Source organism: Odocoileus virginianus, chromosome 15, assembly GCF_023699985.2.
Source record: "Odocoileus virginianus isolate 20LAN1187 ecotype Illinois chromosome 15, Ovbor_1.2, whole genome shotgun sequence".
In the NCBI taxonomy this organism is placed as follows: domain Eukaryota; kingdom Metazoa; phylum Chordata; class Mammalia; order Artiodactyla; family Cervidae; genus Odocoileus; species Odocoileus virginianus.
The window spans coordinates 4621809-4647815 of NC_069688.1; positions in this window are offsets into that span (position 1 = coordinate 4621809).

The following is a 26007-nucleotide window of genomic DNA, read 5'->3' on the forward strand; positions in this document are numbered from 1 at the left end:
ACCCCCCCTCGCCCCCTCCCCCAGTGGCTTGGGTGATTGGAGGGGTGAGTTTGAAACTCTCTGTGGCCTTGAAGCCAATAAGATAGATTCCTCGCTCAAAGCCCAGCTTGGAACACAGCCACTGTTGCTGGCATGGTGTCTGCCATCTTATGTGCAGTAGAACAAGCTTGGGAGTCCAGCAAAGCTTGGTTTCTCCATCTGTGAACTGTGCTACACCAAAGTTTAGTGCTGAGAATTTACTGCACTTTCCAGGCACCCATACTTGCCTTCCTGGCGAGTTACCTTCCACCGAGTTATGCTGAAAGCCTCTGTTCTGTCAGTCTGCTCCCCGTGGGACTGCGGGGACCGCATTTTCTTCATCCATCATTGACTGGTGACAAGGACACTACCTGGAACACAACAGGGGTCATTAAATAATTTTATTTTCTCTGATCTGAATTAGGGCCTCCTAGAGCATCTTGTAAAACCATTCATGCTCCAGCCTCACTGACATCTCTGCCTGCATCACCAACTCTCCTTGCATCTTCAACGCATCCTCCCAACACCAGCTCAACCTTCTCCACTTTATCAGCACACATATTTCTTGAATGAGCCAGGACCTCTGAACCATAGCTCCCTCTCCCCATTACCTTCTGGTCAATTCCTACTCAGGCTTCCCTTGTGGCTCAGCTGGTGAAGAATCCGCCTGCAATGTGGGAGACCTGGGTTCGACCCCTGGGTTGTGAAGATCCCCTGGAGAAGGGAAAGACTACCCACTCCAGTATCCTGGCCTGGAGAATTCCATGGGCTGCATAGTCCACAGGGTTGCAAATAGTCAGATATGACTGAGCCACTTTAACTTTGACCTTCAACTCCTACTCATCCTCTGAAACCCGACTCAAGCATGGCCTCCTCCATGAAGGCCATGTGAGTTGCATCTAAGCTGCACTCAGGTAAACTCTGTAACACAACTCCAGGCTGGTTTGTTTCACATATGTGATGGGCCTTACCTCCACACCTGGGCAGTCAGCACCCTAATGGACTCCCAGGTCTCATATCCTGCCTGCGGGCAGCTGCTGACATGGGGCTTAGGACAACAGGAGGTGGTTAATATCTTCTTGTTGGTAGCAATGGAGCAACGGAGCTCCTGGTAGGTTTCCTTAATTTAATTGGTGAGATTTGATTCCGCAAAGGCAGGGGTGGGGGAGTAGGAACTATGAGGAATTCAACATGCACCTATTGCTGTGCGTGCCCTACATTTAATCCCTCAACAGCTCTCTGAAGTGGGGATCAGGATTCCTGTCTTCATCCATGAGAAAGCTGAGCTGGGGAGGTGGGGAATAAGCAACGTTTCCACAGCTGGTCACTGGCAGAGCTGATGCTGAAGCCAGGGCTCGTCTCCAAAGTCTCTGTTCCTTCCGTGACAACCACGCTGCCTCCCACAGGTCTCGGAAGCTGAGTCAATTTCCAGACACAGGTTAGGAACAGGGAAATGTCAGTGGAAGAACCAAGGGCAGAAGCATGAAGGTTCATCACATTAGGGAAACGTGGAGTTCAGAAAGCGCCCAAAGATGGACAGGGAGAAAGTGGCTGAGATGCAGAATGGAACATGAAATGCCCCGAGAATCCTTGGTGTCTCACGGTTCATCCCCCCATGGGTATTCACTGATCACAATTCTGTCTTTTCCCTGCGAAGGCCACAGGTGGACCTAGGAAACCACACTTATTCTGCTGTGTTCACACATGTTACACTTATCTGGCCCATCGCAGAAGCTGCTTGGTTCTTACAGCCGTGATCTCACCACAGATCGCTTTTCAATCCATCTCCCTCGACTGGATGTGAGCTCCTGGAATGCAGATTTTATTTTGGATGTGTCTCTGTGAAGACACTTCCTGGCAAAATGCTCACCCCATGATACAGGCTAACCTTGTGCTCTATTTTTTTATGAAACAAACTATGCTTTATTTCCTTTTTACGGCGATGAAATAGACATTAAAAATTTTGTCATAGCATAAAATGTATCATTGTAAACATTTTTAAGTGTCATTGCCAGACCCTGCGCTCTATTTTTTTTTGTCAGTTTTACATTTATTAAAAGGAATTTGTGCTGGAAGTCATTTTCTTTTACTGTTTCCCATACCTCAGAGCTTCTCAGGTGGCTCAGTAGTAAAGAATCCACCTGCCATGCAGGAGACGCGGGTTCAATCCCTGGGTCAGGAAGATCCCCTGGAGAAGGAAATGACAGCCCACTCCAGTATTTTTGCCTGGGAAATCCCATGGACAGAGGAGCCTGGAGGGCTGCAGTCCAAGGGGTCGCAAAAGAGTCAGACACAACTGAACGACTCAACAACAAATACCTCAGAAAGAGCATAGGTTTTATTTATCAAAGTTAAAACCAAAGTTATCCTTTTTTTCTTTTTGGCCATTTGAGAATCTTAAAGCATATCAAGTATTATAAGTCACCAAGAAGGAGAGAGTCAGGCTGTGTTCCGAACGGCAGAACTATCCTTTTACATGCCTCAGACACAATTCGTCTTTCTCAATAATCAAGGAATATGAGATCATAATGTGACTGATTGAATATTTCATTATGTCTGTCAACATTCAGTTTGTACAACTAAAATATGATGATTGAGTCGATGAGAACTTCGAGTTGCTGGGACCTAGAAGTTTTATCTGTAGACACTATCTCTGGACCTATGAGAGGGATCACAAAGATCCTTGCTAATGCAGTGACATAATGATTTTGAGACCCTATACTCTTTTGTTGTTATTTAGTCACTAAGTTATATCCGACTGTTTGCAACCCTATGGACTGTAGCCTGCCGGGCTCCTCTGTCCATGGGATTTCCTAGGCAAGAATACTCTAGTGGGTAACCATTTATTGATAAGCAAGACCCAGAATCAGTGACCAAGTAAAACAAACCATTTTTTTATTTGTGTGTAAATATGAACAATTCAGGGCTTCCCAGGTGGTGCTAGTGGGAGGAGACATGAGAAATGTGGTTCAATCCCTGGGTCAGGTAGATCCCCTGGAGGAGGGCACAGAAACCCACGCTAGTATTCTTGCCTGGAGAATCCCATGGACAGAGGAGCCTGGTGGGCTATAGTCCATAGGGTTGCAAAGAGTTGGACATGGCTGAAGTGGGTTAGTAGGGACACACCAGCAACTCAGAATCTTGTGAGAAGGGCATCTTACACTTGAGTAAGTACTTAGCACACAGAATCCCCTTAGTACCTGATGAACCCACTTTGCAAATACAGGACAGGGGACGTGGCAATAAAGTCCCACTGAGCCTGCAGTGTGGTCTCATCTGCCTGCTGTGGTGTGATGTCCACTCCAGACCTCAAGGCAGAGGGGTTGGGAAGGGGCAGACTCTGAGATCTGACTGCTAATCGGGCTGGTCTTAATTATAGCCATTCTTCATGCTGCAGAGTGGGAAGGGGAGCTAGGGAAATCGAGGGTTTTATTTTTAACAACTGCACTTTTTGTGAGAAGCGTGGCCCCCATTCACAGCAATGCGTGGAAGCTGCACCAAGGAGATGGGGCTGAATTATTAAGTGCAAATAATTAGGCCCTTAGTTACTGGACTTGGGAAGAGGAACCGCACAGGGGTGGGGAGAGGACCATCCATTCTGAGTCTCTCATCATTTAGGATGATAATTAGTGAGAGATAATGTGCCTCCGTAGCCAATTTTGCCTCTGATTATTTACTTGAATATGGTAATTGTGTGGTTTTGTTTTGCACTCTCTCCGACAGGCTTCCTAAAGTCCTTGTGATGTTTTTGGGGCTGTGGGACTCATTATGATCTCTGAGAGTAACCATGGAAATATATAATTAGACATTATTCAGGGTAGAACGACCCAGGTAGCAGGAAGTCTCCTCTGAACTGTGGGTTTAACCGTGCGGGGACATGCCTGAGAGCAGCTGGGGTTTCATCCCTGCCGACTCAACAGTCCCAGCGTGGAAGGCTGCGGGAGGAGCCCACATCCCGGCCACAGGAGGCCTGCTCTCTGGTCCCAGCTCTGCCCCTTTTGGCGAATGGCTTTAACCTCGCTGGAAATCGGGGCGAAGGGGCCTCTCAGTGATTTCAGACCCCCGCCAAGTGCCTGTGCGTGCACTGTTGCGCACCCCATTCACTCCTCTCAAGGGGCAGGCCCTTGTCAAATTTCTTCTCTCCATGAGAACGGCTGAGCCCATCGAAAATAGGGGGAGGGGGAATTCTGTCTTTGTTAAAAGATAAATATTTATTCCGTGTATCATGGATACAGAGGGAGATGAAGAGGTGCTTTAAAATGTGCTCTGGGGACTTCCCCAGGGGCTAAGATTCAAGTTCCCAATGCAGGGGGTCCAGGTTGGATCCCTGGTCAGGGAACTATATCCAAATGCCCCAACTCAAAGATCCCACATGACACAACTAAGACCTAACGTGGCCAAATAAAGAAATATTTTTTATTGTTCAGTCTCTCAGTCGTGTCGAACTCTTTGCAACCCCATGGACTACAGCACACCAGGCTTCCCTGTCCTTAACTATCTACTGGAGTTTGCTCAAACTCATGTCCATTGAATCAATGATACCATCCAACCATCTCATCCTCTATCATCTCCTTCTCCTCCAGCCCTCAATCTTTCCTAGCATCAGGGTCTTTTCCAATGAGTCAGTTCTTCACATTAGGTAGCCAAAGTATTGGAACTTCAACTTCAGCATCATTCCTTCCAATGAATATTCAGGACTAATTTCCTCTAAGATTGACTGGTTTGATCTCCTTGCAGTCCAAGGGACTCTCAAGAGTCTTCTCCAACACCACAGCTCAAAAGCATCAATTCTTCGGCACTTAGCCTTTTTCATGATACAGCTCTCACATCCATATATGACCACTGGAAAAACCATAGCCTTGACTATATGGACCTTTGTCAGCAAAATGATGCCTTTGCTTTTTAATACACTATCTAGGTACATCATAGTTTTTCTTCCAAGGAGCAAGTCTTTTAATTTCATGGCTGCAGTCACCGTCCATGGTGAATTTTGGAGGCCAAGAAAATAAAGTCTTTCACTGTTTCCATTGTTTTTCCATCTATCTGCCATGAAGTGATGGGACTGGATGCCATGATCTTAGTTTTCTGAATGCCGAGTTTTAAGCCAGCTTTTTCACTCTCCTCTTTCACCTTCATCAAGAGGCTCTTTAGCTCCTCTTTGCTTTCAATCACTAGAGTGGTGTCATCTGCATATCTGAGGTTACTGATATTTCTCTAGCAATCGTGATTCCAGCTTGTGCTTCATCTAGCCCAGCATTTCTCATGATAGACTCTGAATATAAGTTAAATAAACAGGGTGGCAATACACAGTCTTGACATACTCTGTTCCCAATTTGGAACCAGCCTGTTGTTCCACGTCTGGTTCTATCTATTGCTTCTTGACCTGCATACAGGTTTCTCAGGAGGCAAGTCAGGTATTCCCATTGCTTTAAGAATTTTCCAGTTTTATGCCAAAAGGAAAAATAAAAATGTTTTCTTGAATGTGGATGAATAAGTTCAGAGACTCAGGTTTTAACAAAATAGCCCAGGTGTCTTTACTTCCCAGAATACTCCAAATACTAAGGGCAGTGGTGGTTCTCAAGATGGGAACACAGTAAGGAAAATGCCCCAGCTTGTCTTCTCTGGCCCCACCCGCCCAGCAATGCGTGTGCCCAGTGTCTGTATCACCTGTCTGAGGGCCTCCTCCCGTGTGTGCAGGGGATGTGCAAGTGCCAGGGGGAACAGGAAGCCTGGGAACAGGCACGGTTGACGCTTTGCCAAACCAAAGGCTTATACAACTTGAGAAACTACTTTAAGAAAGGTACAGAAAACTCATGTGTGCGTTTTACAAAAATATATGATTACACAAATGCATAAATAGAGACCCGCTTTGAAATCATGCCCAGGCTGCTTGACCACTTCTGTGTTCTCTGGAAACACACTCCCACAGAAGCGCTCCCAATTTACTCAAGTTCAAGAGCTTCTGGAGGTAAGAACTATGCTTTTTTTCAGCTCTCTGTAGCCACTCCTCTCTTCAGTAACCAGTGTTTGCATCCAAGAAACATGCCAATATATAGTAGGCACTCAATTAATGGCTGATTGATAAAACACTGGAAGGAATAGAAATCCCAGGGACAGAGGAGCCTGGTGGGCTACAGTCCATGGAGTTGTAAAGAGTTGGATATGGCGTAACGACTAAACAACAACAAGGTTGCAAGGATGGATATAGATGGAAGAGAACGAAGGAGGAAGGGAGGGAGGGAGAAACCTGACTTGGTTTATTCTCTAAGCAGTAGAATCTTTAGAGTTTCTCATCACAGGAAACTCACTTAATGGCAGCACAGAAGATTTATGAAGAATTTCTCTTTTTAAATTAACCAGAGCACAGCATAAAGGTCAGGAGTAAGTTACACTCTTCAAAACACTCTGATTTACAAGAGAGATTCCAGCTTCTCTTCTTGGATCTGTCAAATCCACTCTTTTCTGCCTGGACCTTCAGGAACCCATAACCTCCCAAGTTCCTGCTCTGTCATAGGAAGCTGGGGAGACTCCACACTGGGGACTCACATCAGAGCCTGAAACAACACTACCGTGAAGTGAGTTACATCTGTGGATAATCCAACCCACAGGAGACTAACAGGGAAAACATGGGATGCAGAGTCAGTAGTTGCATACAGTGGAGTCACTGGGAAGCTCATTAAAGACACTCATCCTCAAGTCCCACTCCAGACCAATGGAATCATATCATCTGGCAGAGAGGCCCCAACACAAGCGTGTTTTAAAAGCTCCTTATGAGAGTACAATGCACACCCACGTTGGAAAATTGCTGGGCTACAGAAGTGAACGCTGCTTCCAAGTTGCTGTTGTGCTTTAGTCACTCAGTCATACCTGACTCTTTGGGACTCCAGGTAGCCCACCAGGCTTCTCTGTGCACAGGATGTCCCAGGAAAGGATACCAGAGTGGGTTGCCATTTCCTTCTCCAGGGGATCTTCCCAACCCAGGGACAGACCCTGTGTCTCCTGTCTTGGCAGGTGGTCTCTTTACCACTGAGCCCCCAGGGAAGCCCTTTCAAGAGCTTCCCTTAATTCCTTGAGTGAGCACAAGTAGGCTCATGACATTGTCTGGACCTCGGTTTTCTCATCTGTGAAATATGTGGGATGAACAACATCATTCCTAATGCCCGATTTAGAGAGAAAATGGTTAAATCTCCATACTTGGCGAATAACAGACACTTCTGTAGCTACCACAAAGGCAAGACTCTGGGGACTGCAAAGACACAGGTGTGGCCTCTGCCCTCAGGCAGTTTATAACAAGTTTCAAATCCATTAGTTCAGTTCAGTTCAGTTCAGTCACTCAGTCGTGTCCGACTCTTTGCGACCCCATGAATCACAGCACACCAGGCCTCCCTGTCCATCACCAGCTCCCGGAGTTTACTCAAACTTATGTCCATCTAGTCGGTGATGCCATCCAGCCATCTCATCCTCTGTTGTCCCCTTCTCCTCCTGCCCCCAATCCCTCCCAGCATCAGAGTCTTTTCCAATGAGTCAACTTTTTGCATGAGGTGGCCAAAGTACTGGAGTTTCAGCTTCAGCATCAGTCCTTCCAATGAACATACAGGACTGATCTTTAGAATGGACTGGTTGGATCTCCTTGCAGTCCAAGGGACTCTCAAGAATCTTCTCCAACACCACAGTTCAAAAGCATCAATTTTTCGGTGCTCAGCTTTCTTCATAGTCCAACTCTCACATCCATACATGACCACTGGAAAAACCATAGCCTTGACTAGATGGACCTTTGTCGGCAAGGTAATGTCTCTGCTTTTTAATATGCTATCTAGGTTGGTCATAACTTTCCTTCCAAGCAGTAAGCATCTTTTAATTTCATGGCTGCAGTCACCATCTGCAGTGATTTTGGAGCCCAAAAAATAATCCATTAGCTACCTAAGAGTAATAGGCAGAATGGCACTTGTTGGCTTGATGGATGGGTAGATAGATAGATGAGAGAGAGAAAAAGAGGAAGGAGGAGCATGAGAAGGGGAGGAGGAGGAAGATGAAGGAAGGAAGAGATGTGTTTCCCTTCTGAAATACCCCACATGTTATTTTGATTCCTTACCTCCCCTTCTAAATTCTGGCACTATCCTGATGTGAATCGGGAGAAAATAAAACACACTGTCATGGAGCTTACAGGAAGATGTAAATCAAAAGTTTAGTCTTGTGGGGTTTACTTTATGGACCAAAAGCACACAAAAGTCATAATTCTTGGCTCAAGAAACGCGATCACCTATGGCCCAGTGAAGTGAAGTCGCCCAGTCGCATTCAACTCTTTGCGACCCCATGGACTGTAGCCCACCAGGCTCCTCCATCCATAGAATTTTCCAGGCAAGAGTACTGGAGTGGGTTGCCATTTCCTTCTCCAGAGGATCTTCCTGACCCAGGGATCGAACCTGGGTCTCCTACATTGCAGACAGATGCTTTACTCTCTGAGCCACCAGGGAAGCCCCATACCTATGGCCCATGCCTTCTATTATTTCATAGGATTTGGATAAAACCCTACCTACCTAATAGGTAAAGAGCATCTGTCACCTAACCCATGAGTAAGAACATGACCATTTACTTGAGCTAAGACTCTTCTCATCCCATTCCCTTGCCTTCCCAAGTCCACTTACCCAGGTCCAGAAATGAAAATGACTTTAAGTTTTGTGTCTTTCAAACTTTCATTTCAGAAAAAAAGTTTCATTCTAACACTGATGATTGCCAGGAAGAAGTCGAGAAAGGGTCCTTTGGAATTAACAAGAAAGCCAGGATTGGAGCCCTCAGGAAACACCATGTCAGTGGAGCGGTGAGGGCCAGAGTCTGAACATCCCAGGTTGTATAGGGCACATTAGGTGAGGACAAGAAAAGAACGGCTGACAGAGACAGACACGCAAAGCAGGGGTAAGGAGAAGAAGCGTGGGCTTATACAGATCATCTGTTTTAGAGATGCAGAGGGACTTCCCTGGTGGTCCAGTGGCTAAGACTCTGTGTTCCCAACACAGGGGCCATGGGTTCAATCCCTGGCCAGGGAGCTAGATTCCACTTCCCACATGTGACAATGAAGATTGAAGATTCTGCATGCCAGAGGAGCCAAATAAATAAATAAACATTAGAAGTACTAAAGATGCAGAGACTTAAACATATTAAGAGGCTGAGGAGAAGACGTCAGTGGAAAGAACATTTGAAAATATAAGAACTGCCTTTCCTTGACAGAACAAAATCCTTCTGAATGGGGAGAATTTATACCCTCTCCCCTTACGCTGGAAGTTGGGTAATCTTTGATTGGAGATCATTGGAAGTATCCTCGAGCCCCCAGCCTATTCAAAGGAGTTATTCTAAATAATCAAGTATGATTTCTGAGTCTTTCAGATCCAATACTTGTAAGTTTTATTAACACAATATCACCCATTATTTCATAGAGTCCTAGAATTAGAATTGTATGGTGTCTGACCATCTCATTTTACTAAAGAGAAAACTGTCATCCTAGAACTTTATTCCACTTAGTCAAGGTGATAATAAATACTATAATAAATTAGTGATGAAATAAACATGATTCCCAGGCTTGTCAATTCTAGTTTAAAAACAGTCCATTCAGGGAGTTCACGGGTGGCCCTAACCACCTAACTGGTGGTTAAAATTCCAGACTTTCACTTCCATGGCCCAGGTTCAAATCCTGGTTGGGGAACTGAGATTCCACAAGCCACATGGTACGGCCAATAGATAAGTAAAAATAAAAATAGTTCATTCACTCACTCAACATATACTGACCACACAAAACTCACACAAAACCCCTGTCCTTGTGGCTAATACAGGATGATTTCCACTAAACCAACCTGTCCTTACGTGTTGATTTCAATGTCAATGGCAACCCACCCCAGTATTCTTGACTGGAAAATTCCATCGACAGAGGAATCCTGGTAGGCTACAGTCCATGGGGTCGCAAAGAGTCAGACAAAACTGAGAAACTTCACTTTCTTGAAAAATAAAACAACAGATTCCCTGGACATGTTCAATAATGACTAGAGTCAATCTCATCTCATAATGTCAGTGAAGTCTTTCAGCCTCCTTTGGCTTAAGCAGTCTTAGCTTCCCAGGTGATGCAGGTGGTAAAGAATCTTCCTGCCAATGCAGGAGACATAAGAAATTCGGGTTTGATCCCTGGGTTGGGAATATCCCCTGAATGAGGAAATGGCAGCCGACTCCAATATTCCTGCCTGGATAATCCCATGGACAGAGGAGCCTGTAGGTCTACAGTCCATGGGTCGCAAAGAGTTGGACACGACTTAGCAACGAAGCCACACATGAAGTAATTTAGGTTTTGTCCTACCGACAATGGAAAGTTTTCAAAGTTTTTCAAGAAGTGACATGATGAATCAGGGCTGACACCAAATATGTGTAATAATTGGCAGGGACCAGGATTGGGGAAAGAGTTCATGCCCTCCAGATGAGAGTCTCCATTTATCTGGTGAGCTCTATTTCTGAATTTAATAAACCTTGAAAATGTTAACTTTCAATAGACATGTTAAAATGATCAGAGTCCACCAAAAAGGCCAAGAGATGAACAAATTCAGTTTTCACAGTCCTGCCCCAGCTTCAGCAGGATCCTGAGTCCTTGAAAGCACTTGGTATGCATTGAGTTGATCAAAAAACATCAGGGAAAACATATTTCATCTGTGGACATCATTTTTCTTTGGTACAGAGTGACTTTCACTCGTAACCAAAAAAAAGGAAAAAATGAAAAGCAAAGTCTTCATATCAAAGCCTTATTGATTCTTTTCATTTACAAAAAACTCAGTCATGCCTGTCTATTAAAAATAGAATGTCTAAGGGCCTGAACTTAATGTCGTGCCAAGTACCCAACTTTTCACTGACTTCAAGGAGACTTTTTGGGTTGGAACAAAGCAGAAGAGGCCAAAAGAGGACTCAGAAGTCAAATCCCAGACCCAGGTCTTCAAAACCTTATTTTCTTATTCTCTCCCTACACTCCACAAAGTGTTGAGTTGAAATATCACACAGGAGGTATCAAAGGGCTTCATAAGAGATGCTGTGTTGTGAGTGACAGCAAGACAGCCAACAGATATTTGAGGACCTGGACTATGCTGCACAACACATGACTTTCAAACTACCTTTCCAGACTCATTGTCCATCACTCTCCCTACCTACACTCTATGCCATCCAAAATGCAACCTGCAGTCCAAACGCAAACACAGCATTGACCACAACATCATCAAACCTTTGCCTGCTTACCGTCTTGTCCTACCACGTCCAGCCTAAACCATCTGAGATCAGTCTGTGCACAGGAAATTATGTATACATGTCAGCTTTACAGTCTGAGCCACCAGGAAGCCTTTCTTCCATAATAATGGAAACTAATTCCACAAAGACACCAGGCCATATTCACTTCGTACCTGCAGTACTTATCAATTTCCTTGAAAAAAAAAATATATATAATAGGTGTTTCATAAAGAATGAAAATAAAGAAAGGATGAGTTAGGGACTTCCCTGGTGGTCCAGTGGCTAAGACTCTGTGCTTCCAATGCAGGGGGGCTGGATTTGATACCTGGCCAGGAAACTAGATCTCACATCCTGCAATGAAGATCAAAGATTCCTTAAGCAGCAACTAAGACCCTGTGTGGCCAAATAAATACATCTTGTTTTTTTTTTTTAAGAAAGGATTAGTTAAACACAGATTCTACTATCAACAAAGTCATGAAGGAGAAGTAGTAACAGAATATTATGCACAGAAATCTTAAGCAAAGTGATAAGTGTGATGAGAGATGCTCAGAGAAAGTCTTTAGAAGCAGGGACTAAAAAGTAGCTACTGGGGGTGAGAAGAGAGGTGTGGTCACAGTAATGGAAGACGTCACTTCATGGAAGAAGTGGCATGTGAACTTAACCTTGGAGGATCTCTGGAGATTGAACCAATTAAATCAAGCAGGGCACCTGTAAGAGCTAAAGGCAGCATAAGCAAAACACCAGGTCCTTAGTGAGAGCTAAATAAATGGCAGCTAATGAAATAATAGCAGTCTGTGTGCTCAGTCACTAAGTCATGTCCGAAAAGTTGTGACCCCATGGACCATAGCCTGCCAGGCTCCTCTGTCTATGGGATACTCTAGGCAAGAATACTGGAGTGGATTGCCACTTCCTGCTCCAGGGGATCTTCCCAACTCAGGGATTGAACCTGTGTCTCCTGCATTGGCAGACGGATTCTTTACCACTGTGGTGCCTGGGAAGCCAATAATAGTCTAGCTAGTCTCAAATGGCTATGTCAATGGTTAGTGCTTCCATTTCATTTCTTTTATACTTTATCTTGACTGGAGTCTCAGGCTGTATGAGTCTGAAATTGGTATGTCTCAACAGTGAAGAAGTCAACGTGTTAACAGCTTTTGTACAGAGTGTCATGAAGGATACTGAGCTCCTGGTTTTTTCAGCCTTGAACTTGGCCTTAGTTCCTAGAAGTTGGCTGAACTGGCAAGGCCGTTGCTGTGCTCATAGCCTACTCTTTACAGCCAAGAGTCAGCTCAGATATTTATTCTCCCACCAAGGGGCAGACATTCCTCCTTTCAACCAAATGCTCCTGCCTCTAGAAGAGGACACCAAGACTCACTTGCACTTTCATTTTGATGATCTTGATGCTTAGCCAGCAGGGATGCAGGGCTCTTGCTCTTCATATGAGATACACAACAGGGGTTCCACCTACTCCTAAAATGACTGTGAATTTTTCTCAACCCACATATGCTTACAAGGGACCTGTATCTTTCTCAGTTCTGAATGCAGTCCCGGTAAACATGGACGCGGTCCTCCTAAAGGCTCCCTGCTCCTCCTGCAGTCCAGCCTCAGACACCAGCATGGTCCTGCTGACACAGACATCCTCAGGTCACTCCTCCACTTCAAGGCCCTCTGGCATCCTGCCCTCTGCTGCAGTGGTTTTCAAAATGGGATCTACGGAGTCTTAGAAATCCCTTAGGCAGCCTATGAATAACTTCTTAGGGGGAGAAAAATGGTGGACAGAGCAGAGATACGGACTCTGAAATGACAGGTTTGCAGTTTAAAACCAGTTCAGTTCAGTTCAGTGGCTCAGTCGTGTCCAACTCTTTGCAACCCCATGGACTGCAGCACCCCAGGCTTCCCTGTCCATCACCAACTCCCAGAGTTAAAACCAGTAGCCCACTGCTAAAAAAAAAGTCGATAAAACTCACTGAAGATCACTCAAGCCCTTTGCAACCTTGCTGCTCTTCCCTCACCCCCCTAACCCATGGCCATACCCATGTATGCACTTAATGCTTCTACGAACTATCCTATGTCTTAGAAGTACTTGCCCAGACACATGTCAGTGACATCTACTTACATACACCCACCCGCACTCCAGCCCCACCCCTCCCCAGGACACTCACGTTCATGCTCTGACACCCAATCCACGTGCCTTGTGCTCAGTTCATCATTCATCAGCTCTCCCAGCAGAGCTCCCCTGCTCCCTCCTCTCGACCTTCCCATTGACCTTCATACTCAGACAAGAAAGAGGCTCGTCTGAGAACTTGATAGCTATTCTCCACAGTTACAAAGCTGAATAGAGAAGCCCAATGATCTTACAGAAATAATCATTATCAACTGTTTAAAAGAAAACAGTTCTTGTCACAACACGCGGCTCTATTCCTACCATCAGCTCTGGGTTCTTGTTGATTATGCCATGCCTGGCAAGCATCTCAAAAGGAAATTGTTTGCAAAATTAAATTGTAATTCTTACAAAGATACAGAATTCCGTGAGCTTAATAAAAGTGATATTGGGGAACTACTCAAAAGAATAGAATACCCACTGACAAAGGATGATCTATTAATAACTGAGAGGCAGTTTTCAAGCAAAAGGATAAAATCTGTAGCTAAACAACAAGGGTTTACTGTATAGCACAGGTAACTATATTAAATATCTTGTAATAATCCATAATGGAAAGGAATCTGAAAAGGAATATACATGTGTATGTATAACTAAGTCACTTTTGCTGTACATCTGAAGCCAATACAACACTGTATATCAACTATACATCATTTGAAAAAAATAAGAGGAAATCTGTAAACTCAATGGGCAGTTCAGAAGAGATTTATATGAATATTGTAGAATTAAAAGTAGCCATTGTTAAAATTGGGATTCCCTGGTAGCTCAGCTGGTAAAGAATCTGCCTACAAGGGAGGAGACCCAGATTCAATTCCTGGATCAGGAAGATCCCCTGGAGAAGGGATAGGCTCCTCACTCCAGTATTCTTGGGTTTCCCAGGTAGCTCAGCTGGTAAAGAATATGCCTGCAATGTGGGAGACCTGGGTTCGATCTCTGGGTTGGGAAGATCCCCTGGAGAAGGGAAAGGCTTCCCACTCCAGTATTCTGGCCTGGAGAATTCCATGGACTGTATAGTTTGTTGAGTCTCAAAGAATTGAACACAACTGAGCAACTTTCACTTTCACTTCCATTGTTAAAACTGGTGAATCCCTTAGAAAGCTGGACACTTTAAATTCATAAAGATAAGCTAACTACTGTAACAAACAACCTCAAAATTCTCAGGAGCTTTACATGAATGCAAGCATGTTTCTTACTCAAGATGTGGTCTAAGGTGAGAGGCCTGGGGTGGGATGGGATGGGAAGGAAGTCCTCCTCCAATCAGATTGTTTCCATATATGTCTTCTGAGACCAGAGGTTGGCAACCTTTTTCTGTAAAAACTAGAGAGTAAATCTTTTCAGCTTGCAGGTCACCTGGTCTGTCACAACTATTTAACTCTGCCATTGTAGCCTTAAAATGGCCAAAGACAATGCGTAAATGAATGGGTTTGGCTGTATTCCAGCAAAATGAAATTTACAAAAATAAGCAGCGAGGGACTTCTGTAGTGGTCCAGTGGCTAAGATTCCACATTCCCAATGCAGGGGGCCTGGATTCGACTCCTGGTCGGGAAACTAGATCTCACATGGCACAACTAAGACCCAGTGCAGCCAAATAAATAAACAAATAAGTAAATGAACATGCTTTTAAAAAGCAGTGAGTCAGTTACGGACAACTGGCTATGGTTTCCCGACTTCTGTTCAAGACCTTCGTCCCTCTCTTTATTCAAAAGGTAGAGAGGAAAGACAAGACACACCTCATAAGGTTACTAGTACTTATTCAGTCCATGCAGGAATATTAGCTCTAGAGATTTTTCCCATTTTCATCACTGATCTCAAATACACAGAGGAATTCATGCAGGTAATCAATAAATATCTATTCAATAAAATTATTGAATATATTTATTATAATTAGATTTTGAAAAGCAAAATGAAGATCTGAACATTTTACTCATTCTAAAAATTAAAAATAGTAGCTAGTGTTTATTGACTATTTAATATATACCAGGTAGTGTTCTAAATCAATTGTGTGTAATATGCCATTAAGTTTCTCACAACCCTGAGAAGGAAGTTCCATTATTTTAACCATTCTTTTTCCAAATGAGAGAACTAAGGCACAGGAATGTTGATCATAGTTTCAATTATAACATAACTGAATAATTATAAGTAAAATGTACTTACTTTCAAAATTTTGAATTTTATGTTGCTAAATTAAAATATCACTGAAAGCCTTTTTCTAACCAACTTACTTTCTTCTTTTAAAAGTAAATTCTCCTTGGGTGTCTTTCTCTTGGTGCCAAATATTCTCCCTTACTATCTGCAGGTCAGGAAGCAACAGTTAGAACTGGACATGGGACAACAGACTGGTTTCAAATTGGAAAAGGAGCACGTCAAGGCTTTATATCGTCAACCTGCTTATTTAACTTATATGCAGAGTACATCATGAGAAACGCTGGTCTGGAAGAAGCACAAGCTGGAATCAAGATTGCTGGGAGAAATATCAATAACCTCAGATATGCAGATGATACCACCCTTATGGCAGAAAGTGAAGAGGAACTAAAAAGCCTCTTGATGAAAGTGAAAGAGGAGAGTGAAAAAGTTGGCTTAAAGCTCAACATTCAGAAAACTAAGATCATGGCATCTGGTCCCATCACTTCATGGGAAATAGATGGGGAAACAGAAGGAAACAGTGTCAGACTTTATTTTGGGGGGCTCCAAAATCACTGCAGATGGTGATTGCAGCCATGAAATTAAAAGACACTCTTTGGAAGGAAAGTTATGACCAACCTAGATAGCATATTAAAAAGCAGAGACATTACTTTGCCAAAAAAGGTCCATCTAGTCAAGGCTATGGTTTTTCCAGTGGTCATGTATGGATGTGAGAGTTGGACTGTGAAGAAAGCTGAGTGCCAAAAAATAGATGCTTTTGAGCTGTGGTGTTGGAGAAGACTCTTGAGAGTCCCTTGGACTGCAAGGAGATCCAACCAGTCCATCCTAAAGGCGATCAGTCCTGAGTGTTCATTGGAAGGACTGATGCTGAAGCTGAAACTCCAATACTTTGGCCACCTCATGCAAAGAGTTGACTCATTGGAAAAGTTCCTGATGCTTGAAGGGACTGGGGGCAGGAGGAGAAGGGGACAACAGAGGATGAGATGGCTGGACGGCATCAGCAACTCGATGGACTTGAGTTTGAGTAAACTCCAGGAGTTGGGGGTGGACAGGGAGGCCTGGCGCGCTGTGATTCATGGGGTCGCAAAGAGTCGGACACGACTGAGCGACTGAACTGACTACTGACTGTCTTCTATGATGGTTTATAAGTGTGTCTATTATCAGTTGATTGCCTCTTTAGTGCAAATTAATTCTTCAGTACCAATTATGAAAAAAAACAAAGGCAGAGGGGCGGGGGGAGCTGGGCTCTAACTATTTTTTCCCATTGTGAACTTGCCAACACAGGGCGCTGAGGAGACGTTGCAGGAGGAAGGAACTCCTAAGCCAGCTCCAGCTGCAAGGTGGCTTCCAGGCACCTCCCAGGGTTGTTCAAGGATGACTTAAAAGGAAAATGGAATGTAAAATACCTGACATATAGTTCATGCACAAGCAACCTTGTATCCCTTTCTTAATAAGTAATTATACCTGATTTCAATACTGTGGAGGATTAGCAACAGAATGTGGGGATGAAAAGGGCGTAGAAAGATTTTTTTTTCTCTCCCCTGTGTTATTTTAGAAGGAAAAATACCACTGTCCCATAAAACAAATCTTTATGTCCTTTATTAAGATCATAAATTTACAGGTCAATGAACAAACATTCCCTATGTAGTCCTTTTGTCTCCAGAGAAAAATAGCATCAGAATCACATAATCGAAACATTTTGTCCTGTAACCTTATTTTGCCAGACTTCCATTCATCTGGGAAAGAAGATTTGGAGGTTGAATGTTTTTGTCTCATTTTTATCAGGAGACTGCTTTTATGGAATAAGAAAAACTAACGAGGTATTCAAAATGTGTGGCAATTATTTATCAAGCTTGCAAAGCAAATCATTTCTGATCATCAAAGTAACAACAAAAGTTAAGAAGTATAATTCACACACTACAGTGAGGAAATGTAGCTCAAAGAGTTTATGAAATTTACCCAATGGCACAAAGATTAACAGTGACACATCCAGGATTTGAACCCCAGATGCGATTGGCCCAGAACAGACATTTTGCTCTGACACTGTCATACTTCTCTCACACACTGTCAGTGACAATAACACTTGATGATACTAGATTATAAACCCGGGTCTGCCTGACTCCATAGCAAACACCTTCTCCATTATAAGGGGCAGAGGAATGGGAGGTGGGGTGGGCAGGAAGTCAGAACCAAGCACAGATATTTATCACACACTAAGTCAAGAAGTTTGGCCACCAGTGACAGAATTCTAAGACCAATGAGCTCAGCAAGTTGCAATGAAGAGAATTTATTGACTCATGGCACTGGCAAGTCCTGGGACAAAGCTGCCTTCAGGCTCAGCCCTGGATAAGGGTTCAGGAATGACCGTAGCTCACTCTCTTTCTGTCCACTCATGTACATCTCTGGTTCCCCTTGGCGACTGGCTTTATTTTCTAATTATAGTCAAGTTTTCTCCATGCAGTAGTCAAAACAGCCACCACCAGCTCCACGCCTACATGTTTACTGCCCTTGATTCACAAGAGAAAACTTCTCATCTACTGGCAATATGGAAAATTCCAGGAAGGTCCTCAACTGTTGAAAATCACTAGACTCTTCTAATCACTTGGGAGTGGGAGGGAGGAGGGGTACCCTAAACCATGAAATGTTGACCAGAAGTTGTCACTACATCCCTAACACCCACTGCGGTCTCTCTTGGAAAAGACTCTTCAGAGTCCCTTGGACTGCAAGGAGATCCAACCAGTCAATCCTAAAGGAAATCTGTCCTGAATATTCATTGGAAGGACTGATGCTTAACCTGAAACTCCAATACTTCTGCCACCTGATGAAAAGAACTGACTGATTGGAAAAGACCCTGATGCTGGGGAAGATTGAAGGCGGACGACATAGGATGGGAAGAGAAGGGGACGACATAGGATAAGATGGTTAGATGGCATCACTGACTCAATGGACATGAGTTTGAGTTAGCTCCGGGACGTGGTGATGGACAGGGAAGCCTGGTATGCTGCAGTCCATGGGGTCGCAAAGAGTCAGACACAACTAGTGACTGAACTGAACTGATATGGGGGCTGGTTTGGGTGGATCCTACAGGATTTTTTTTAAATTATGAAAGTATGATAACACATTTACAGAAGTCCTGAAAAATACCAAATAAGATTACATATAGTTCCGCTATATATTACAATTATTTTTAAGTATTAATAGATAAATTAAGATTTCTAGCTGGAATTTCAATATCAAACTCTCCTATATTAATAGAATGAATATACAGAGAAGTAGAAGGATATAGTAGATCTGAAAAGCACTATGAATCAAATCAACAAAACTGAGATTTATACAATTGTTCACATAACAGTAGGATACAAAGTCTATTCAAGTTCCCGTAGACTTATAAACCAGGAGACACTGGAACATATCCAGGTACATAAAACAAGGCGCAAAAATGTTATGGTCTAAAGGATGAAGTCAAGATTCTGAGCCCCCAAAATGGATGAATCCAGGTAAGTCATTCTCGTGCAGAGCCCCGACACACTGCCCTGTTTTTCCTTTTATTGCCCTGCACACGTGAACGTTCATTGGAAGGACTGATGCTGAAGCTGAAGCTCCAGTACTTTGGTGACCTGATGCGAAGAACTGACTCATTGGAAAAGCCCCTGATGCTGGGAAAGATTGAAGGCAGGAGGAGAAGGGGACGACAGAGGATGAGATGGTTGGATAGCATCACTGACTCGATGGACATGAGTTTGAGCAAACTCTGGGATATGGAGAAGGACAGGAAAGCCTGGTGTGCTGCAGTCCATGGGGTCCCAAAGAGTCAGACAAGACTTAGGGACTGCAGAACAACACAGCTGCTAACTGGATGTTCAAATGAGCCTAAGATTCTGATGCACTGCTCTCTCCCCCGCCAATGGAGAGCCACTGAGGGTTTTGCAGCTCCAGGAGCTCCTGGGATGCAGGGCCACGCCACCCCCTGCCCACCCCACCGCCCTCCCCCGATTCCTTGCAGCCAAGAATGCACTCTCCTGCCTCAGAAGCTCAGAACTAAAAATACACCACGGTCTGGCTCTTGACTGTGAAACCCTGCCCCCAGGAGCTTCTATTACTTTCCTTGCTTTCTCTTGAAAAATAGGATTTGCCATTTTACAGTTGTGTAGAGGCAGAAATGAGAGGACACTGGCGGAAGCTGTCACCCAGAGGATCTGAATGAGATGTGAGGTTTGTTTTCCTGAGAGTGGCCAGATTCAGCACCTGTGTGCTCGGCGCCTGCGGTGAGCCAGGCTCTGGGAGGGACAGTGAGGTGAGCAGGGAGCCTTCCTGCCCCCAGGGGGTGTGTAAAGGCGTCTCTGGAAAATCGTGCTGTTAAAAGTGAAGGACAGAGGGGCTATATGTGTATGATGGCCAATTCACTGTTGTTGTAGAGCAGGAACTAACACAACATTGGGAAGCAATTATACTCCAATTAAAAAAAAAAATGAGGGCAAAAGTAGGGCTTTGATGACCCAAAACAAGTCTGGAATATTCGGGCCTTGCAGTCAAAAGCAGCCACTTCCTGAAACCCTGCAAGAATGACAGGGAATTTTTTCTTTCTCTGTGTTTAGTTGGAGTATAGTTGCTTTACAATGCTGCGCTGGTTTCTGCCGGACAACAACGTGCATCAGCCATAAGGATACACCTACCCCCTCCCTCCTGAGCCTGCCTCCCACCCCTCATCCCACCCACCAGGTCATCACAGAGCATTGGGCTGAGTGCCCTGTGCTATACAACTTCTTCCCACTAGCTATCTATTTTACACATGATGGTGTGTATACGTCAACACTACTCCCTCAATTCATCCCGCCCACTCCTTCCCCTGTTTTGTCCACAAGTCCGTCCTTATCTCTAAGTCTCGATTCCTGCCCTGCAAATACGTCCATCAGTACCACCTTTCTAGATCCCATATATATGCATTAATGTATGATACTTCTTCTGACGTCAGTCTATAACAGGCTGTAGATTCATCCACCTCAGTTCAATGTATTAAATGAAAACCTATGAAGACAAGGAGGTGAGAGAGGAGAGGACAGCAATGAGAGGGGCAGACTAAACTTTAGACCATGTAAAGTAAGCCTTTTAACCCTAACCTGCCCAGAGGGGCACCAGCAGGAAACATGCTGTGCTAACTGGGCATCCAAATTCTAGCCCCTCTTTGCTTGATGAAGAAACCAGTCTGGTTTGGAGCGGCAAAATGCAAGCCAAGGAATAATACTAGAGTGGGTTGCCACTTCCTCCTCCAGGGGATCTTCTCAACCCAGGGATCAAACCCACATCTCTTGCATCCTCTACATTGGCAGGCAAATTCTTTATACTGAGCCATCCAGAAAGCCCTAAACACGTGATACGTGATTCCAATACTGTTTTCAAAATTTTGTACTTTCTAACATATATACACATACATAAATTCATACAAAATTATATATGTAATTATAGAAAGAAAATCTCAGAAAGTTCTATACAGTTACATACCCAACTGTTAACAATGGATATTTTTGGCAGTTGTTCTTACAAGAAAAATTTCAGGCCATTATTTGTGTTTTCAAATATATCCTGAATTTCACTTTTATACTACTATAATCATAATAAATCTTGCTATACAATCAAAAATAATATCTAAAAGTGGAAACAAATATTACATTTAAAACACTTACTACAGTGTTTAGGCTATAATGGGTGTTCACTGAAGGTCTGATCCTCTTACAGACATTTGAAGCAAGAACACAGAACAAAATTGAGTGATTCATCTTCAGATCAAAGTTATGAACTTAATCCTATTCTCTCCATTCTCTGATTAACTGAACTTGAACCTACTAAAGAAAACGTGTATTCAATTGATCTTTGAATTTCATGTAACCCAGTATCTGGCCCACAGTCAGTACTGCATAAACACAGCAAGGAAAATGAATAAGTGAAGGAATATCCTCATATAGAAAGAAGTCTTCAGAGGCATCTGGAAAGCAAGGGAGGAAGAGATTGGACTATTCCCACTGGGCCCACTGCTATTCCAAGGCGCTTCATTTACGTGTCCCATTTATCTCACATTTGCTGTCATTACGTCCCTCTTACAGATGAGGAAACGGGGATCCAAGGTTCAGCCACTTGCAGAAGTTCGTACAGACAGCAGGGGTGGAGACGGATGGACAGCAACCCTATCCGACTTCCACGTCTGTTCTTTCCTCCACCCCCGAAACCTGGTCTGCAAATGCATGCAGTTACTGCTGCTGCTAAGTCATGTCTGACTCTTTCTCCACCCCATGGACTGTAGCCTGCCAGACTTCTCTATCCATGGGATCTCCCAGGCAAGGATACTGGAGTGAGTAGTCATTTCCTCCTCTAGGGAATGCTCCTGGCCCAGAGATCAAACCCGCATCTCCTGCATTAGCAGGCAGATTCTTTACTCCTGAGCCACCAGGGAAGGCAGCGCAGGAACTGGTGGGGGTTAAAAGCCGCCTGACCATTCAGTCACTGCTACTGTCACAACATCAAGCAGTATAGATGTGGGTCCTGACAGTTCACAGGCTCCCTGATCAGGAAATGCGCTTGCAGAGATACACCCCCCCCCACCCCAAGGCAATGGGGTGCGGTGGCAGCCCTGCTCTGCTGAAGAAATTCAGTGAATTTCCATCCAATCCCTTAAATTATCTTTTTCTCCTCTCAGAAAACTTGGCAATCAAACAGACAATGCCAAGAGAAGCGACAGGCTTGGGAAGGTCAGTGGTGCTAAAAAGCCCAGAACCTTCCTCCATTAATGCCCTAATTGTTTTTATCACCTAGTTTTCACTCAAACATCAAACTTAATCTCTGCCTTTCTCCTCTCCCAGGTCACAGATGTTTAATATTCCTAACCCAGGCATAATGAAGCTTTTTATGCCACTGTAATATTTAGACTCTTTAAAACATGATTAGCTCCATCCATTGTGCAATGCAGGGATGACCAGAAATTCTGGAGATGGGATTCTATTAGGCAGATATTATTACCAAATCGAGCTGAAAGGGAAATTAAGCCAGGTGGCAAAGTTCAGTGGTGATAAACTGCCCTGCCAGCTTGAAGTTGACTGTCTGTGAAACTTGGGGCAAAAAAAAAGTAGAGGATTGGGGTATTAAGAACCTTGGAAAGTTACGATTTTACAATTTTTTGAAAGTCTGCTTCCCAAATGAATATATATATATATATATGTATATATATATATATATGTATTCTTTAATGTTCTAGTGTAGTAAGACTTTTTAAAGAGTAGCTTTAGTCTGCGTTCTTCTAAACTGTAGTGTCCATTTTGAGTGGTTCATTTGGCAAAAATAAGTTCACAAATCAAGGGATAGGCAATTGCTCATAAAACATCACTGAAAAATGTAAAGTGCATTCTTATGTTTTTGTGCAAAAAGCATGAGGCTGCACCTACCATTTCTTTTTCTTATTTCTCAAAATAACATGTAGCCCCATGCCCATGATAAAACACAGAATATCTTTAAAGCACATCAATGGACCATGCAAGGAAGAACGGATAAAGCTGAGCTGGTCACACTCCAGGGTTCTCTGTGGCAATTACTCCAATTCTACACATTTCATCCCAGACTTGTCACTTCAGTTTTTACCTAGGAACTCACTTCTTTATTTTTGTCTCCCAGTTGTCCATTACATCAATGACTTTAAGCTTGAAATAACCCATGAGGAAGAATTAGGACTATATCTGACGTTTCTTGTGAATTACAAGTCAAAGGAAATGCTACAGAAATAGAGGGGCATACAGGGTCCATGAAACATTTTTATAATTATCAAGGTAAAAACACTGGCTTCTGATTTTTGTCAACTTGCTAAAATAATAATTAAAATTCTAATAATTATATGAGTGTTGCTCAGCATCTATGATGATTATTTTAAGCTGTTTTCCTTAGATACGTCAATATGATGAATTAAACATATTGCCTTATAGCACATCACTCTTGATTACTTGAATAAATGCCATAGAGTCATGCTGTGATTTTTTTTTTTTAATGTTTTGCTGAATGGTTGGTTAAAATTTTACTTAGGCCCTTTCTATTATCATGCACAGGACTTCCCAGGTGGTGCAGAGGTAAAGAATCTGCCTGCCAATGCAGGAGACTCAGGTTCAATCTCTGGGTCAGGAAGATCCCCTAGAGGAGGAAATGACAAACCACTCCAGTATTCTCACCTAGGAAATACCATGGACAGAGGAGACTGGCAGGCTACAGTCCATGGGGTCACAATGAGTCAGACATGATCAAGCAACTAAGCATGCACACATTATCATGTATGGCATAATTCATTGCTGGAGGATATAGGCACAGCTTGTGTGACACCATCAGGAAAGGATTTCTGGACCCTTGCTCCTGGTTCCCTCTGAATTTTCCCTAAGTACCTTTTTCCTTTGCTGATTTTGCCTTGTGTCATTTTGCTGTGATCGATTACCCTGAGTGCTTTGGAGGTCTGGCTAAAGAGAGGCTGGGGGTGTACTTAGTGGGGATTTGTTGAGACATATTTACTTGATTTGTTGTTGCTGCCATTTATAGTTGAGTTATTGCTAACCATCCTGGTAGAGGAATAACTCTCAGAAGTCTTCACTGTGCCAATTACCCCACACAGCGAAGATGCAGTGTGTGACCCAGGAGGAATCTGTCCTCTAGTCCCTGGAACTGGATCTATGTGGCTGGTGGGAGAGAAGCAAGGTTTGAAAAAATGCACAACCAGAAGCCAAAATATTCCAAGGGCTGAAAATACTTCCAGTCTTCAACTGTGTACAATTATAAGTTTATTTCTCCTTGTCAAGTCAAAACAGAAGTTCTCTCCATCAGCAATATGCTCAAAATATGCAACAGTTTTAATTATAAATGTATTCTGTTTTTCTTTTGTGATGAGAACTGTATAAAGTTTATCAAAATGCTTGTGTGTGTAGAGTAGAAACCAGTATCAGAACCAGACAGAATAACAACCAGAACAAATTTGTCTGTGTGAGAAGTTGTGTGTTTTACGCATCCTAACATATTGGATTGTGTCTACCACATCCAATACATCTCGTCCTGAGGAAGTCTGCTGGTCCTAGATGAAAGAGAAGACAAAACTGTCAGTGACACAGCAGAACAGCCTGAGGAAACAAGTGACAATTCCCTACACATTCATCAGTAAGTCTGTTACTGGATGTTGGAGAAAGAATAATTGGATTACACTATTAAGTAGCTCAATACAAAGTAAGAGGCAATTTTTAAAAGCATTTGAAATCTTGTGTATGCTTTAATTTCAGGCTAATTTTATACATTTTAAGAAGTATTGATTGAAGCAAAATGAAAATGTGATGGAAAATATCTTAGTAGAAGTAAAAAATTAAACAAGCCAAGACTGGCAGAATCTTTATGTCAAAAACTCTATTATTACATCACAACAGAAATTAAAAATTCTAATGGACAGAGTCAGAAAGATGAAGAAAAGAATCCTAGTAACCAAAGGATAAAAATAAAATGATAATTGAAAAAATAACAAAAATGTGAAAATCAGGATACTCCCAAAGAGAAAATCAGAAGGGAGAAGAAAATAAAAGTGAAATAGGACACAAGTTGTACAAGTGACAAAACTGGCATGAAGGTCAACAGTAGCTTCCCTTGGCTGAGTTCATCAGCTTCAGTAACTTCTGTGATAGTTCCTAATAGACTCTCACAAGAGGTAGTATTTTCATTTATATCAGTTTAACTAAAAACAGGTTTCCCCCCAATATCATGTAATATGAAGCATCATGTTACAAAGTAATGCAATGAATCAAATAGAACAGAAATGGACATAAAAGATGTTTCTGAACCAAGTATTTAAAAAAATTGATGACCAAACTGCTGAGATCTTGGGTCTCCTCTGCAAAGTTCTGTAAGTGTGCCCTTGGTCTTGCTGGTTGTACGTCATGTTCCATTAAGAGAGGGAGTCCACCCTGTGCTTTTTTGTTTGATTTTTCATTTTTATGCTTCACATGTGAGTGGGGAGAAAATAAGTGAACAAATCAAACCAAAGGTAGACCCCTAGATACAAAGAACATAGTGGTTACCAGAAGGGGGGGTTGGGGGAGGGCCATATGGGTCAGGTCAGCCAAATGGTGAGAGGTCGAAACTAAACTTTTGGAGGTGAAAACATGCTAGGGTATACAGGAGTAGAAATATAATGCTGTACAGATGAAACTTATATAACATAATAAATCAACGCAACTGCAATTATAATTAATTAGTAACATCCAGGTGGGGAAAAGAGAGATAAATCAAATAAACCATCCCCTAAATACTACTTCATTATTTGTAGGTTCCACTTGGATGTGGGCTTTCCAGATGGCGCTAGTGGTAAAGAACCTGTCTGCCCTTGCAGGAGTCGTAAGAAACGTAGGTTCAATCCTTGGGTCAGGAAGATCCCCTGGGGGAGGGCATGG